This window comes from Microtus oregoni, unplaced genomic scaffold (assembly GCF_018167655.1).
Source record: "Microtus oregoni isolate MIOR12 unplaced genomic scaffold, Mior012 000049F_ref0000343, whole genome shotgun sequence".
Taxonomy (NCBI): domain Eukaryota; kingdom Metazoa; phylum Chordata; class Mammalia; order Rodentia; family Cricetidae; genus Microtus; species Microtus oregoni.
In genome coordinates, this window is record NW_024543223.1 from 10,922,741 (window position 1) to 10,940,204 (window position 17,464).

At 41.8% G+C, this 17,464-nt stretch overlaps 1 long non-coding RNA gene across 1 annotated transcript in view; it reads right to left on the minus strand.

Moving 5' to 3' along the window:
* Positions 1-17,464, minus strand: part of LOC121436394 — a 307,599-nt gene that overhangs the window by 204,410 nt on the left and 85,725 nt on the right. The window lies entirely within an intron of this gene.

Here is a 17,464-nt window from a genome sequence, read left to right on the forward strand (position 1 = left end):
CATGACTGACTACTGTTCTAGTTCTATGTTTCAGAACAACAGAGCAACTCTTCAAAAGAGAAAGCTCTAGTCTTTGCTTCTGGCCACCCAAAAGGACATCTTTTGCTTCTATTCACTAATACCAGTGACTCCAAATCCATGAGGTCTTGGAGCATGGTTGGTGTTATGGAGGCTGAGAACATGAGCAGAAGAGGAGTCCAAGGTAAAAGACGGAACTGTGCTGGAAAACCAATGAAACTGTGCAGGAAAACCAATGAAACTGTGCAAGAAAACCAATGATGCTTTTGCTACACATGTCCTGGCAGAATCTGAGACATTTCATGTTCACCAAAAATCACTCATAAAAAGTGCCCAGTGTCTAAATGAGTATGGAAAGTTCAGAGTTTGGAACTCTCAGAGGTATGTCAGTCCAGGTCACCTTTGAGTCAAGTGGCAGCATCGTGGAGTAGGGAAAGTGGATCCAAAATCTTCACAGTAAAATGGAAACTGTTCCACCCTCCTGAGCTGTGAATGCCATAAGCTTCTCAGGATCTATTTGGAGGACAGAGAAATAAGCAGATTTGGGATTACTAGGTCTTTGATAACCTGGTTTCAGATACAGATTTCCTCTGAATGAGTGACTAGAAACTGCTCTTCAGAATCAGGCATTCAGCGCCCCTTCACAAGTATGTGACTACATGACAGAGAATAGGAACTATGATACAAAGTGAGGTAGGAGGCAGAGGTCAGGGCGACTGTCTCCATCTGTGCTTCTAACGGGAACTGGTGACAGTTCAATGTCTTCATCATTCTCCTCCCTCACCAAGTACAGCACTCAAAGCCTGCATATCTAGATCTCAGGCCCAAAATATCCACTGAAGAGCTATGTGGCCCAGAAGAAGTCACAGCCTCTCTCTGTACCTGTGCAGTCAGTGTATTCAGTATCAGCTCCTTTTTAGCATGTTGTTTCTCAGTCACAAGACATTGACCAAGTCACTTCTGCATACCAACTGCTAGTTCTGTCAACTGTAAAATTGGAATAGTGATATCTGCCTATGTGACGGTCTTAATGTCAAACGCCAGAAAAATAGTGAATGCAGACATACTCTAACATGCCAAGATCTTGGATTATCACTCATGATAACCAACAATTAATGAGGCTCACCATGAACATGAAACTATTCCAAACTCACCTATTCTTAGTGTTTAGTCCTGTAAGTAAAATATAATTACCATTCACACATAACAGTTAAGAAACAGAGCTGACTTGGCAACTATCTTCTTGAAAAAGTAGAGCCTGGGGCCTAGACTTGCTTACGGACACTTTGTTTAGATAAGTGAACACAAAAATGGAACTGAAGCCAACAGGCAGAAAGAAGACAATATAAAGACAAGAATAAGACCACTAGGCAGAACTTATTGGAGAGCTAGCTGCCACCCAAGGATAGGAGAAGGGTATCTTAATCAACAGATCCACACTCTATGGTACAAGGACCTCCTCATGAAATGATTAACACCCTTGGACATCAAGCTTCTAGGACTTGGTGGCTAGGCATTGTCCAGTACGCTTGTCAAACATCAAGCAGAGAATAGCCAGCTTAATGAAGAAGCAATTAAAAGGGGAAGACCAGAAGGTGCCAAGTTAGTCCAAGAAGTATCAATTACTGACCTACAATAAAGCTCCTGCTCACCCACAGAACTATAAGGACATGAAGTCTAACTTATATTATGGGGCTTATTTACCACCAATGTTTCCAGAGTGTTGTTGGGTAAGGAGATAAACATCTATAATGGCAGCACTCAGATCCTGAGATAGGAGGATGGTAAGTTTGAGCCCACCTTAGATGATATAGCAAGATTCTGTCTCAAAAGAAGACAAACAAAGTTTTAATATTAATTTACCAATTATAAAACATGTGGCCTCCCTGACACAAAATGTTCACAATAGCAAAAATGGGGTTTGGGAGGAAGAGAAGATACTGACTGTGGAAGAAGCAAACGCTAGAGCTCTCTTCCTTCTCTCACACACCTACCAGATCTTGCCTATGGTGTTTGTTTGTGTTTCTTGCCACTCTTGGGATCTGACGGGACATTGTCAGAGTTGTGTTTCTATTTCCTCCCTGTACCCATTCATGCTGACAGCACCCTGACCTCAATCCATGGGGAAGAATATTTTTGTATCTTTTGTTCACTGATAAATTCTCCAGAACTACCTGCGGCATAGCAGCCTAGGAACACTTTTTGAATGAATGAATGAATGATGATTCCTGTAGTCTAAAACTTCATCAGATGAGCTTCAAAACAGAGAACTTGGGAGAGGAGAAATAATCCTCACAGAAAAAGGATTAGAAGAGGTTTGAGTCCATTCTCCCATAGAACTAACTAGGGTCTCCATTGTATTCATCAGCTTGAAGATACTGGGAAATTACTAGTTGCCTTAAGCCAACTGAGAAGCCAAAGATAAGCACAAGAGTTGTGAATTACCAAAAGTTTGACTAAATCTTAGCTGCCTCTCCAAGGAACTGACAGTAGCCCTGAGATCATGATTCCAAAAACAATGATTTCTGCTTTTCCTGGGATTCCAAGCAAGCAAGGGCCATGAGACTATCAGCTGGTAATGCTGAGAAGAGAGCTTTGATAGGAGCAATTGTCACTGTTGCTGTCTTACTGTACACAAGGCATGAAGAGACTTTCTAGTCATCAAGACTATCATCACTATCCCCGCTGTAGCAGAGACAATGATGAAAGTTCTAGTTACCACTGCATTTTCCTCTGACACCCAAGAAGGCCACCTTTCACACCAACATTCTCCTATGACTCCCAACAGGAACTTATCCCTGGATCTTGGCTTCTGGGAGTTAGATAGAGGACTTGTTCCTGTCTCCAGGTGTAGTTTCTCTGTGATAACCATCACAGCCTTTCATACCGTTCAACATGAGGCTAGAAAGGGAGAAAGAAATAAAACATAAATGCATCAAGCCACTGATATTTGCTCAGTTACAGACACAGCATAAATTGCCTTGTCTTTGCTCAACTGTTCTAAAGAAGGTGAAACTGAGGCATTGTTATAGAAACTGGCCATCCTTCTTGCTAGAACTGGCATTTGAACTCAGGTACCTGCCCTGGTTCCACCATTAACAAGCATGGATCCAGAAGAGGGCTAAGTGCTCTCATTTAGATGAATTCACTGATAGTAGAAAGCCGGAAAAGAGCAGCAGAGAGTCTGTGAAGGCAGAAAGAACAGATACTTCACAATAAGGTGCCCAGTTATTCTGTGTCTAACACAAGTCACATACTTTATTGATACAGATGGTGCATGGCATTATGTGTTCATTAAATTTCTTAATATAACTTTACAGCAACAGTGCTTGTCTTATATTTCATATGGTCCCAAGCAAACTAGGAAAGGTAATTAAGCCACCCAGCAACACTGCATGAAACTAATTAATTGGCAAAATTCACAGTGCTTACAAATATTATAGAGCTATGTGTTGGAGGGAAATAAGTGAAGGAAATGAACATCAAAGAGTGGGTGGGGAAATGGAAGCAAGCATTGATTCATACTAACTCCTGAGATGACAATAGAGAAGGAGTGCCTATAGTTGTTACTTCTTCCCACGATTCCAGCAGTACAGGAAGGCAGCATCTTTTACTTGTCACAGACAAGTAAACTGTGGTCCAGGAACACAAGAAAATTTCAAGACTTGACAACTCACTTGATGATGAGAAGAAACCCTACAGTACTTCCAAGTCACTAGAGATTCTCAGCTTTTGGGGTGAAGCTGTGCCCTTGTCTAGGCATGTGGAGGCCAGAGACTGTTGCTGAATAGCTTCCTATATTGTTCCCCACCTTATGTTTTGAAGTATGGTCTCTCACTAGACCTGGAGATCACCATTTCAGATAAACTATCTGGCCAGTGAATCACTAGGATCCACCATCTTTACTCCCCCAGCACTGAAGTAATAGACACATATCCCCATGCCTGCTCTTTCATGTGTGTTCTGGGGATCCAAAGTCAGGTCCTCATGCTTGCATGGCAAGTATTTTATCTTCTAAGCCATCTCCCTGGCACCAGAAAAGATCGTTCTGAACTGAAGTAAGTTGTAATAAGAAAGACTGATTCTAGGTCAGCAAGACTACCTATGTTGGATCCTCAGTACCTACATAGAAGAAGAGAGTCAAATCCTATAAGATGTCATTAGGAGGGAGTCAAGCCCTACAAGGTGTCACTTCACCATAAAACAGATGTGAATGTGCATATGCACTGAATAAATAAATAATTGGTTGTAAGTCAACTGCTGTAAAGCAAATTTCAGTTTCCTGTTGCATCGGCCAACTTCCTATCATTGTAAGAAATAATCAAAACAAAAGGCAGAGATGAAAATCCTACAAACAGAGGGATTTGTTTGAGCTCTAATTTTCAGAGCCCTGATCAGTTGCTTCCATTGCTTTGGGTCTGAGTTGATCTTATCCATCATGGCAGAAATGAATAATGAGGAAAACCACTTGAAACTTTCTAGTTTCAAGACAAACTCAAAAGCAAGAAGACCCAGAAGACGCTGGATCCCACAGCACAAGCACAATGCTACTGATGCATAAGGACCCCTCACTAAGCCCCACCTCCTGAAAGTGCTCAATAGAACCACCCTGGGGACTTGACCTATATCACATGGGCCTTTGAGGAACATTCAAGATGCAATATGCAGAACCAATCTGAACACATATTGGAAGTATGACCTAAATGCTGCAGAGCAATACTAGATCATCTCAACAGAATGCTTGCTATGGGTTAGGCACATTATTGGTGCGCTGGTTTTATCACACAACATAGAAACGTGGTACATGTTACTATTTGTTAGTCCCACATTGCCACTAACAGAAATGAACAAGTGGAGATCTCTTCCTCACCTTAGGAGATTAAAAGACCATGTAGTAGAAAGCTCTGTGTGCCCAAATATGAGTACAGCCTAGCTGGGTCCTTTGGCTCAGAGTCTCTCAGCAGTGTTGGTCCAGGTGTTAGGCAGAGATATGGTCATCCAAGGCTGGACCAGCGGAGGATCTGCTTCCAAAATCACGAGTGGAGCCTCCAGCAATATCATATTCTTGTCTCTTTGACCTAACTGTAAATCTCTTCCCAGTACAGACTGTGCTGATGATCCTACATATATGAGAATGTTCATAGCAAGCATGTGTGGCTCCAGTACTGCAGGAAGTAATATGATGTCATAATGTGAAGGTCAACAGTGAAGCCACAGATACCTACCTTTGGGCAGAGCTGTACTGCAAACGAGAAATACTTGTCATCCAAAGGGCATGATGCTGCTGAAAAGGGTCTTATTCTGGAAGCAAATGACAAAGCATACAAGAATTTATCAAGAACCCAAGAAAATGTCAGACTCAAGATAGCCAAAAAAGACTGCATAATGATATCTGTGTGTATAAATCTTGCAGGGGTCAAGGTAAAGCCATTCCTAATCTAGTAGCCAAGAGCCCAAGAACACTCACTGATATGGCTGTGTATGAGTATATAGACTCCTATCTAACATAAACACAGCAAGAAAGCCAGAGTGATGTGATGTTGCCTCAAGACTTGAACTATTTATTTTTGCAGGTACAAAGTTGTGAAAGGTTAAATGACATCTCATTCAAGAGTCTTAGACAATGCTCCAGGGCACCTACATCATGCCAGGAACATGTATCTTGACTGATGTAAAAGTTTTGTATGTGCTACAGAAAACAACTGCACTCACTCAGCCAATGGAATAAAATACTCTTTATTGAAAGCGTCTAGGCATCCAGGTGAAGCAAGAGAATCTTGAAAATTCTCTGGAAGTTTGGAAAAGGTGTTGTTGTTCTGAAGGCTAACTACAACATTGCTACTACATGTTCACATGTTACTGTATGAATGGCATTTGGAAGGGAATTGTGAAGACACATAAACACATCTGAAGACTTTAACTAAGATTCTCACTTGCTAAAAAGAAATAGTTAATGTAAAGGAAAAATGTGGCACGCAGTCAAAACCTGATTTCTTGCTACAGATTGCCATTCCTATCAACAAGCAATATGCATTGATGCCCTGAGGTAATCTACAAGCTCTCTAAAATGTCAACAAAAGAGAGATTGATGATTCTGTCACCGTAGCAGCTCCATTATGCACAATTGATTTTTGTTCAACATTGTAGATGTTCTCCAGGCCTGGTATGCATCAACTCTAAGTGGTAAGTTGCATTCTAAACAGAATGCAACCATTCTTGTTTTTTATTGTAATACAATATTTAATACATTCATGGGAAATTAACTACTTCATAAATTATGCTTAATAATAGGTGATTCTGCCCAAATGTAAATTGATAAAGGGTGATGAGAATATTCAAGTTAGGCTGGGCTAACCTATGATTAAATGAATTTTTTTAAGCTTGAGATGTATCCGACTTAAAATAGGTTCCTCAGAAAAACTCACCATAAGCTGAGGATTGCTATACAAAAACATCTACCGATTTACTCAATGTTTCACATATGTCTTCGTCACACCAGGCCAAAGAGTTTGAACGTGTTGTGTCTGTGCTCTGGGATCTTGCAGGAGGCTAAGTGTAAAGGTGTATGCTAGTTGATTCGACAGAGGAAATTCCAAGTACAGCATGCAGACAGAAATGTTGGTTCCTTTCAGACAAACTTACTATGATGCGACAATCAGGAGCAAAGAGTGGCAGGGTAGAAAATTTGGGCAACCAGAAATAAAAAATAATAAAAAATAAAAAATAAAAAGCTTAAGGGTGTTTTCAAGAAGGGAGCAGTTGTTAAAGAGATTAGCACCACTGAAAAAGAAGCCATGTACTTTGCATAAGACAAAAAGCTAAGATGTCTCAAGGACAGCTCATGAATCAGCAAGATCAGAATGCTGAAAGCAATGTAATTTAAGTGTAAGCTTGCGACGAAGATTTTTATGTGTAGGAAAAACAAAAGAAAATAAAACAAACATAAAATAATAAAACAAAAGAAAAACAGCATGACATGATACAAAAACCCAGTTTAGGTTTGTTTTTTTGTTTTGTTTTGTTTTTTTCTAGCAGAATTCTGTTCCGTGTTTAACTATCAGAGTACTCCAGGACCACGTCAGGCTAAATACCACTTATGCTCAGAATCATGAACATGATGCTGCCTTTGCAGAAATCAAGAGTCCTGGAGACATAAGGGCCTCTACCCAGATTTCTAAGGAAAGCCTGGGAGAGTCAGCACGTTCAGAGTGAGTCTTCATAAAGGGTTTCTGACAGGTAGATGGCAGAGCTGTGGTCATGAAGCCCACGCTGCAATAAAGAGCCCCAGGGCTTTAGAGATACCAGGATCATGGAATACCGAGGGAGAAACAGAATAAGTAGGAAGGGAAAAGAGGGGCTCAAGAGATTGATTTTGCTGTTCTTAACCAGCAAGGCCCAAAGAACGTAACTGTCACACCCTTTCAACTCTACATTTGATCACAGTGTGACCCCAGTGTTATTCGTGGAACTTTAGGGTTAATGGTTTCCCTGTTGAGTTTCTGTCTTACTTTGGTCCACTCCTGTTTTTCCACATCTCTAGTTCTCCTTTGTTAAACGGGTCTGGTTACTCTGAGTCACTGCCTATTAGAAATACGTGACAGCTAATTTTATTTATTTACATAGGGACTCATGGCTTCATTTAGCTTGAATCTCAAAGGAAACTCTGAAATCAAATTCAGGGCTTGTCTGGGCTACAGAGTTATTTCAAGTCCAACCTGGGCTACTTATCAAAACCACATCTCAAAAATTGTAAAGAAAAGAAAGGGCTAAAGGATTTGTTCAGTAGTACAGTGTTTGCCTAGCAGTGCACAGGACTATAAACTAAAAACCCAGGACCACACAAAAAAGAAAAAAATGAATGAATGAATGAGTGAATGAATGAATGAATGAATAAGAAAAGGGGGGAAAACAAATACTCTACCCTGAGAGCACAGGAAAATGTCTTGAGGGCATCTCAGGAATTAGCCAGATTCTACCTTTCATGGGTTCAAATATATAGAATTCATGTGACATGTTTTTCCCTGAGAAGACACAGCTTTGGGGTGTTGTCCTCATACGGGATACACCTAGGGAAATCTTTTCTTGATTTTAACATCAGATCAAAGATGACTGTGGTCATGGAACTGAATTATCCTGCATAGGCTGACAATGTCTCTCCCACAAGACAGGTTGTTAAATGAGAGTTAGGGTACAAGGCATGGGGTGCCTCCCTAAAAGCTATTTGTCAGAGAGGCCTCAGAGATCTCCAAAACAACATAGGCTGTGACCATTTTCTCTGGTTACCCACCATAACTATATGCCAAGATCTATTGCTGAAGACACCATATACTCTGGCTATGAGGCATAGAGAAATCAATCTCAAACTGATCAGGAAGCTTCTCTGTGGGGTCTAGCTTTCATAGTACCATAACATGCGGTGTAGGCCTTCGGGGGTAAAAACACATGAGTCTTCCCCAGTTCTGGAACCTAAGTACGACATTATTACATTATTGACTTTCCAGGCAAGATGTACCCAATGATACCCTAGGGACACTACTGCTATGGATTAAGCTTTCTGATTGGATGTGAGGTCTGCTCCACAGGAAAAAACGTCATGACAAATACTGTAATCCTGCTCCCAAAAATGGCTGAAAAGGTCATGAGCCCTTGGGTAAATTCTGCTATTGTTTTGCTAGATGCCAGGAAGCAAGTCAAATTGCCTTCTAAATTTTTATGTTTGTGCCCATATTCTTGGACTGCTTTCAAGTTCTGTCAGACAAGCTTCTTTTTGAGAGGACAACAATCAATGGAGAGCTATAGGAAGTCAAAGTCCCAAGAACGTGCCTGAGCGCTTAGCCCTGAGTACTATGAGCCCATGACATGCCTTTTGAAATCATGAACTCACAATGGCTGTGCTTATCTGCACAAGACCTATACAAGACCAAACCAGTGAAAGTCTCTTCATAGATGGGCTAGATGATCTCTAGGCCCCTCCCATTACTGAGATGCTTTTACCAGTTGATAAATTGCTGGGATAGGAAGAAACATCCTTTTTTGAGGACATGATCACTTACTTGTAGGTTTCTCATGCTCCTGTCAATGACCCCAAGCCCATGCATAATACAGACAGCACTACCTAGTGGGTTTCAAAAGAAAAAGGAATAGATATGAGGTTGGGAAGATAGTGTTCTGGGTGCCATAGGTGGAAATTAAAAGGGAAGTAAGGGTAGATATGATCATATTTCATACATGTATGAAATTCTCAAAATCATAAGGGAAAAACTAAAGTATAAGCCTTGTGTTCACTTATAGCCAGTGACATACACACACATATACACAAAGCTTGATAAACAAGATTCATATCTGTGGTTCATCTGGAAGAAAGGATGGAAGAGAAAAAAAATGAAAGGAAAGAAAAGTTTCCAACTTCAGCAAGCACAGCTCTGGGTCCTGGCCTGCTTCTCACTCAGACCTGTCCAGTCCAGAGCCCCTAACGCTGGTCCCAAGATCACATTCTTGCTCCTCTGACCAGTCTCCACGAGTGACCGGACTTGGGTGTTAGTGCTGCCTAGGTTCATCCAATGTTTCTCTGGAGTTCTAGGAGAAAGGCCCGTCTTTAAACACAAGTGGTGTCCCAGGTACTGGAAGTTGTGGAGAAGAAAGAACCTTTTGTCATGGGTGTCACCCTCGGACGCAATCTCATTTTCAGTCAATCAATTCATATAGAGTAAAAAGGCCCTAATGTGGCTACTCATTAGCCCGGGGCTATAAAGAAGCTGGGTCTCAGGCCGCCCTAAACCCCAGAACGGCTGGCACCTCTACCCGGCGATTATCAAATTGGCTGGCATTAATCATTTTAATAGCCAAACTCTACTTTTTTTTCTCTCTCTCTCTCCCTTAATTTTAAAAATGAATTTTTTAAAAGACAGGGGATCTGAAGCCTCATAGTGGTTATTAGTATGAAAGAAAGTAAGGCAGTTTCGTAAAACCCCAAGATTTTTTTTAAAAAGTTAAGAGAAAGAAAGAATTAATAAGCCTGAATCACTTCTGTCAGCCATTTAAGCTGTGACCAGCAAAGCTTACTGTCAAGAGGGGTTCTTGCACGGAGGCCTGCCTGGGGGTGGGTGGAGGGCCATCAATGGCCCCTTTATTTGTGAAAGATGGATTATTTTAAATAAATTACAGAGCACTTTCACTGAATAAACAGCCCTCTGCGGCTGTGGGGCACTGCACAGGCTTAATTGAGCCACAGAAAATCCTAAATGGCTCTAGAGCTGGCCTTGGGTTCCCCTGACGGGACCTGAGCCTGAGAGGGTTTCGGACTGAAGGGCAAGCCTTGGAAAGGCAGAGAGCAAGTTTAATCCTGAGTATATACTTAGGAGATTTCGGAAAACCACAGGCATGGAGGATGCCCAGCGCTGTACAAGGCTGCTTCACAAGCGAGCCATCTGCACGTCGCTGTTATTTGTGTTTGATATGTTAAATTCTCCCAGCATTTCTGGCGTGGAATTCCCCTCACACATTGCAGAGATTCTTCGGGCAAAGTAAGAAGACTTCAGCCTTTTTGGCTCAACTTCACCACCAACACCCACCTGGATCCCTGGTCCCCCAAATCCTCACAGACATCTCGGAGACTTCCCAACTATCTTTTCCTTGACTGTGAGTTCTAGCGTGAGAATCCTACCCAAACAAAGAAAAAAAAAATACTTAAGAAATCACAGCACAGACTGACCTTGTTTGAGAAATCAGTAAAAAAAAAAAAAAAAAAAAAAAAAAATGATTTGTTATTTGCAGACCCTGAGCGACTGCAGATGGAAGAAAGTGGAGGACTGGGAGCAGAAAAGGACATCTGGAACCTTCCCTGAGTCGCCAGGGTGAGGTCGGATGACTGGATGTGAGTGCTGAAAGAGATAAGTCTAAGCAAATTAAGTCAAGAGTTCCCCTCCGTTTGGGGAGAGTTGCTGGGGTATTGATTTTGGCAGCCATTTAAAAGAAGGTAAAATGCCCTCTCCCAACACACACTTGCTATTGTTTCCTAAATTAAACTGCAACAAACAAACAGCTACAGCCTTCCAGAATGAACAGAAACTTAAGAATTAATTTTTTTTTTAAAAAAAGCAAATCTTTAAAACAATGAATGTGATCAGCCCTCACAAAAACCATAGAATCTAGGTTTCTCCTGAGATTTTTCAACACATAGCACTTTAATAAGGGACTTATCACCCTCCCCCAAAATGTAGCTGTGAAATTCTTCCCCAAAGGTGACACAATTAATTACACTTGCAGTTAACACAATTAAACCGTAGCTGAAAGACTAGCTGACACCTCATAAATCTCAGACGTACAGAGGGATAATCAAATTGATCAATCATTGACTAGAACCACCTGAGAAAGTCCATAAAAGCCCAGGGTCGTGGGAAAGGATGAGTAATTCCTGACCAAGTTTTCCATTTAGATGCCACAAGTGTTTAAAATCCTCTTCAATTTTGCACTTAATTTTATTGCCATGAATACGTAGGATTGGGTGAGAAAATAAGACTTAAAAAGGGAATCCCACAATACAGGTGCCTACAGGGAATTGCAGATTCTATAATATTGGCAGTCTCCAATAGGTTACTTAGCATCCCTGTGAATTAGATTCCTTGTACTTAAAAGGTAGATTGCTGTGAAATTAGACTGCTGTTTTGAGCATGGCAGAAAAATACAGGGAGGTGTCCATTGGTCGATGCCCTAGGAATAAAGGACCAAGGAAAGTGTGTTTGCTAATAGAGACACAAACCATATTCAAGAGTTCAAGGGAACAGTCAAGTCACCAGCCTGCTTTCAGGTCACACTTGAATGTGGGGCTCTTTGTGAACAAAGAGGAGCCATGGACAGACTGAGTGTGGTGGGAGTAAGAACATCAACGTCTATGACAGGAGTCTCATCCATCGGAGATGAGAGAGTGCAGTGAAAGCAGAGATGTGTAGATGTTGTTTGTATCGTGGTTGTCTAGATGTAAAGACTGTGACAAGCACAGTACACTTTCAGTGTGATTACCCACGAGCCAAAGGACAGGAGGAAGCAAAATCTAATACAACATTTAAAGCCTGGGGAGGCTCAGAAGGTGCCTGCATTTGGTCATTTACTCCTGTGCCTATTCAATGATTGTGTGTTGTCCCCCACGCACTGTGCTAGAGACTCTAAACAGAGACCTGGCATTCTATACCGCTTAATGTGAATATGAACAGCATGGCATGGTGAGTCTTTAGGACTTGTATACCCCAGTACACAAACACCCACTAGCGTGGCAGCGAAGAACTCAGTAAAATAAGAAAGATGTTACGACTTGAATGAGAAATGCCTCCTTGTGACTCAAATTTTGAGTCTTCAGCCCCCAGCTGGTGGCATATCCTGGGAGACTCTGAAGCCTTAAAGAGACAGAACCTGTTTGGAGGAAGCGTGTAGCTATAGGAGAGGCTGTAAGCCCAAATCTGGTTTAGCTCTCTATGCATCTAATCCACCAAAACGTGGACATACATCTGCCATACAATTCTGCTGCTGTGAGTTCTGCCATATTTCTCCTACTGTGATAGAATGGAGCTCATGCAAACTTGAGCTGAAATAAATCTCTTTGGAAAGACACAAAAAATAGCACTAACATAGATATAAAAGTTTCCTTTGAAGAAATAAAACAGCATCTAGAAAGAAACAAAAAGATAGCATGAACATGAACCGAAGTTTGTGTAGAGGCATGAATTTGAATGTCACTTGTGGGAAATGGATAATTTTGTAATTCTTTAATTTCATGTTGTAACATCAGAAAAAATGAAGCTGGAGAGATGATCCAATCAACATTATTCAGCATCATAACAAGGAATTACAATTTTATTCTATGGGTCATAAGGAATCCAATAGTCTTCAGTACTCTTAAGAACACCAACCTTATTAACATACTATATCTAGAGATATATACATATATAACATATGCCAATACCCACAGATAAGAGTAAAGATTTCGACAGATAAGGAGGGAGGAAGAAATGAATGGAAGAAGGGGAGGAGAGAGAGAGAGAGAGAGAGAGAGAGATTTAATTCATGTATGCTGAATTGGAAGGACACACTCATAGAAATGTCCAACACATAGTTATAGAAATACTTCTAATTTTGAGGAAGTGATCATGTAGAGAAATGAATTTTGAAATTACTGTGTAATTGTAACTCGCAATGCTTCATTTGTCCATGGCTTCCTAAAGAAAGTACAAAGAGATAAAAAGGTACTGAGTCAAGTATCCTCACCTCAGACTGAAGAAAACAAGTCAGGCCAGGACCATCACTTTGCAGTGTTTTTATCAGTATTCCTGTTACTGTCTCTCTGTAGTGTTGTTAGGGAGGCCTAGTAAGAAGAGTGAGCAGAATTCAGTTAGTCACAGGCAAACAACAGGGCTGACAGGAACAGCTCCGACAACCTACTAGTAGCAGCAGTCAGACCCAGAGGGGAGGGAGCTGCCAGGAGGGGGTCACATGCACTGCAGAAGATTCTGCCTTCATCGAGACCCCCAGCATTTACCTAGAAACCCAGGGCTCATCTTTCCATCAATATAAATGATCTAAGATGAGACATACTTCACTGTGCAGCATGGGGTTCATTTCACAAATACCTTCTACAATCTGGGGCAAGTTTTCACATCAGGGTAAATCTTTGTATGAGTTTGACTTGCCAAGGCCTTGAAGGAGAGGGCAGAGCCAGCTGTGAAAGGCAGGAGACAACAGGCCATTCTACTAGGAGGAAATACCAGAGCTTGACCAAGAAGTAGGAATGTGCATGCTATTTGGATGGTCAACTAGAAGTCTAACCTGTCAGGTATAGAACCCAAAATTAGGAGTAAGAGGAAACAAGACAGGATAGGCTGGAATGAACTAAAATATGAAATGCCTTTAAAGCCAGGCAGCCACATGTGTTTGCCGACTCAGCCTTAATCGGGAGGGACAGACCGGAGCCTTCATTCCATGCACTCTAAGTTGGCTCGTAGTCATCCCTTCTTTCCTTCATTCATCCACTCAGTGATGAGTAGAACTTGAGATATGAAAAACTATGAAGCTTAGGAAATCTGAACAACCCCCCTCACCCTTTCAGAAGAATTGGAGCACCAGTCCAGACAGGCTCTTTGCCACAGGGAGAATTGCAAAGTCTGGGACAAGTCCTAGTCAGTCATGAGAAGAAGTCCCTGTACCTGCACTTCGTCCCAGGAGGGTCCCTGTATCTTTTGATTTACCTAAATCTGCTTTCCCCAAGAACACATTTTCTACCATGATCCACCAAGCCTTGCAGAGCTGCAAAGGGAATGGATGTCCTTCCCGTCCCTTGTCAATACTCTGACCATTGGAAGTCCAAAGTTACTTAGAGATGTATGCCAAAAGAAGACATTGCCTGTGCTGGTTAGTTCCCACCGTCGACTTGATAGTACCTGGGTTAACCTGAGAAGAGCATTTTAATGAGGAATTACTGAGATTAGGTTGTCATGTGGGGGGTCATCTATGGGGGAATCCCTTTATTATTAATTGATCTAGGAACACCCAGCCATTGAAGGTGGTGTCATGTCATGGGCTGGGCCCTGGACTGTTTAAGAGAAGAGAAATCTATCTGAGCAATGAGAAAACAAGCAAGCAGAGTCTGTGTTTATTCTCGCTTTGCTCTTGACTGCGGATGTGGTGTGACCACCTGCTTGAATTCCTGCAATGATTGCTTCTCGGTGACGAACTGTAATGTGGAATTATAAGCTCAATAAAACCTCTCCTCTCCTGTATTTCTTTGTGTCAAGGCATTTGTCACAACAACAGAAATGAAACTAGGACACCACCCTAATCCCATGGAACAAGCCCCTAACATTTCTTTATGAAACTGGCTTCCAGCACTCTCTCCTACACACATTACATGATGATAAATGTCCTCTTCATCAGCACTGTAGTTTTCTGGCCTCTTCTCCTTGGACCTTGGCCATCCTCCAGGCTGGAGGTTGACACCCTGTCCTGACTAATTACTATAGCTACTTCCTTGTATCGTCTTTCTCAGCTCCCTGCCCTTCCCTGCCCCTCAATCCTCCCTACCCAGGAACTTGGGTGCAGGGGTTCTCCCCACTCTCCTTGGTTCCTTCTGTCCCAGCATTGGTTTCCCAGGCTCTAGCATATTTGCTCAGCATCTTGTCCCTGTACCAGTGATTGCACTCGTCTCGAGAAACCTAGCCTCCACTAAACTCAATACAGTTCCTGCACCCAAGCAGTCAATGATGGCTAGAGAAAAACACACCACAAGAGATAGATGCCACTTGAAATACAAGGCAGCCATTCTGGAGAAAAGAAAGCCTCTGACAAAAGCATTTCTCCCTGTTGTTTGATTCCCTAGTCTCCCATACAGCCTATCATACCTCTCTCTCTCTCAAATCCCCAAGCCTCATGACTTTCACACAGTGTTCTTGCAGCCTGTTTCACTGAGAGAGAGGACCAGAATGAGAGCATGTAAATGTCAACTTACTCCAAAACCTGCTACCAGGAATAACTTAGTGCTTAACCCACTCTGTGATGTGAGATCTGGGAAAATATTATCAGTAAATCAAAATGAACAAATAATCTCAGAAAAGCACACCACCACCCTCTGATGGTGATCACCACATCCAGTCCTCTGCCAGGGCATACACTAAAATGTATCAGCATGGGGATGCTCCAAGCTGTAATAAGCTAATCTTGGAACAATCTCAGGGACTCTAGAGGTTGCAAGACACTTCTCCTGGGAGGCAGGGAGGATGGGTGTCCTGTTCATCAGAGGAAGGACAGATTGAACAGGAAACTGAAGAGTGTATGCTTCGCATTATTGCACTGCCTGAGACCCATTGCTGACAGCTAAATATCGGTACCATTATTTGAGGTCTATCTAATGATGCTATTTATCATACAGTCATAGTTTTCTTAAGTTGTGCCTAGAAGTTTTAAGGACAGATGTTATAAAAGCAGATTAAGCTTGTCACACAGTAGGTTCTTTTTCACCAGCTTCTCCTATCATAATTTTTATTTTAGTCAAAATAAGTCAGCTTAGATCACTCTTGTTCTGACTTTCCTGAAAAAAAAATATCTCTATCTTTGCTGTTAGTGGGTCCCTGCTGACCCTCTCTGCCTTTCTTCCTTTCCTTTGCTACCTTGTCAGGGTCTCTCTGGGAGGGCTCTTGTCTTCCCTTCTGCTCTGCGCTCTAAGATTACTGTTTTCGTTTCCCTGACTGCTGGGTGACCTAGATGTGGCCCTCAGGTGAGAAAGCCCCAGAGTGAGAACGACCAGCAGGGATGCCATTAAAACACAACATCCTGCAGGCAAGTCTTTTTGACTTTCCAACCCCCAAATATGATCATAACAGCACAGGACTGTAAAGCTACCTCTCATAGCACACATTATCTGGCTCCATAGCAGGATTCTGACTGTCTTTAAAAAAAGGGACTTTGGAAGAAAGCAGTGGAGGAAGGAGTGGGTAAGAAGGGCAGTGTTGTAGAATGGAAAGATCTTCACCATGAAGCAGCACCCTAGGACTATTCACACCTGAGGAAAGGGTCCTCTGCTTGGTCCACAGTGTCCTCCTTTGTAAACTGTATTGTAGGTCTACATTGCTTGACTCTACTTTGCAACCTTTGGATGTTGAAGATTTCTATTTGACATCACAGCAAAAAGGAGGAGACGAATACCTGCTCATTCTGTGGCCTGCTGTGTAGGACTCATTTGCTCTTAACCAAGCTGGGTTTGCTTGATTTGTCTGTTTTTTTTTTTTTCTGTTGCTGTTCTGAAGGTGGAACCCAGACACTCTTGCATGCCAGGCAGACATTCTATCACTAACGTACACTCTAGCCTCCAGGCACAGAATTTGAATCAGGGGCAACTGTATCACCTCAGTTAGCTTTGGGTGTCATTGAATCACTCAGATTGATTGTATGATTTACTCAACACATAGTCCCTCAAAAATGTCAGTAAACCTATGCTAGTACATAGTAGGCACTTAAACAACTGTCCAGTTAATCAATGTACAAGGTAGATTGGGGAATAGACTTTTTTTCATCATCTGATATTCATCCACACATTATCAAGCAATTATTAGGTGCAATGACCTAGAGGTGTATCAGAAAACAAGTCGGATGGAGATTCTGACTTGATGGAGTCTATATTCCAATTAGATATTATGTAATACATTTTTAAAAACTGTTTTATGGATGGTGATGAACCCTAGAAAAATAAAAGTAAACAAAATATAGGCGGGACAGAAAGCTGTTTCCGTGCACTTGATCAGGATAGGATAGGGAGACAGGTGTGAAAGAACAGCCAAGATGACAGATTAAGAAAGAGCTGGCCCTACAGTGCAAAGTGAAAGGGGGAGGTAGTAAGAGATGATCCAGCTTAGGATATGTGCTCAGGTTTAGCCTACTCAGGATTATCTACCCACTAGAACCACTTTTC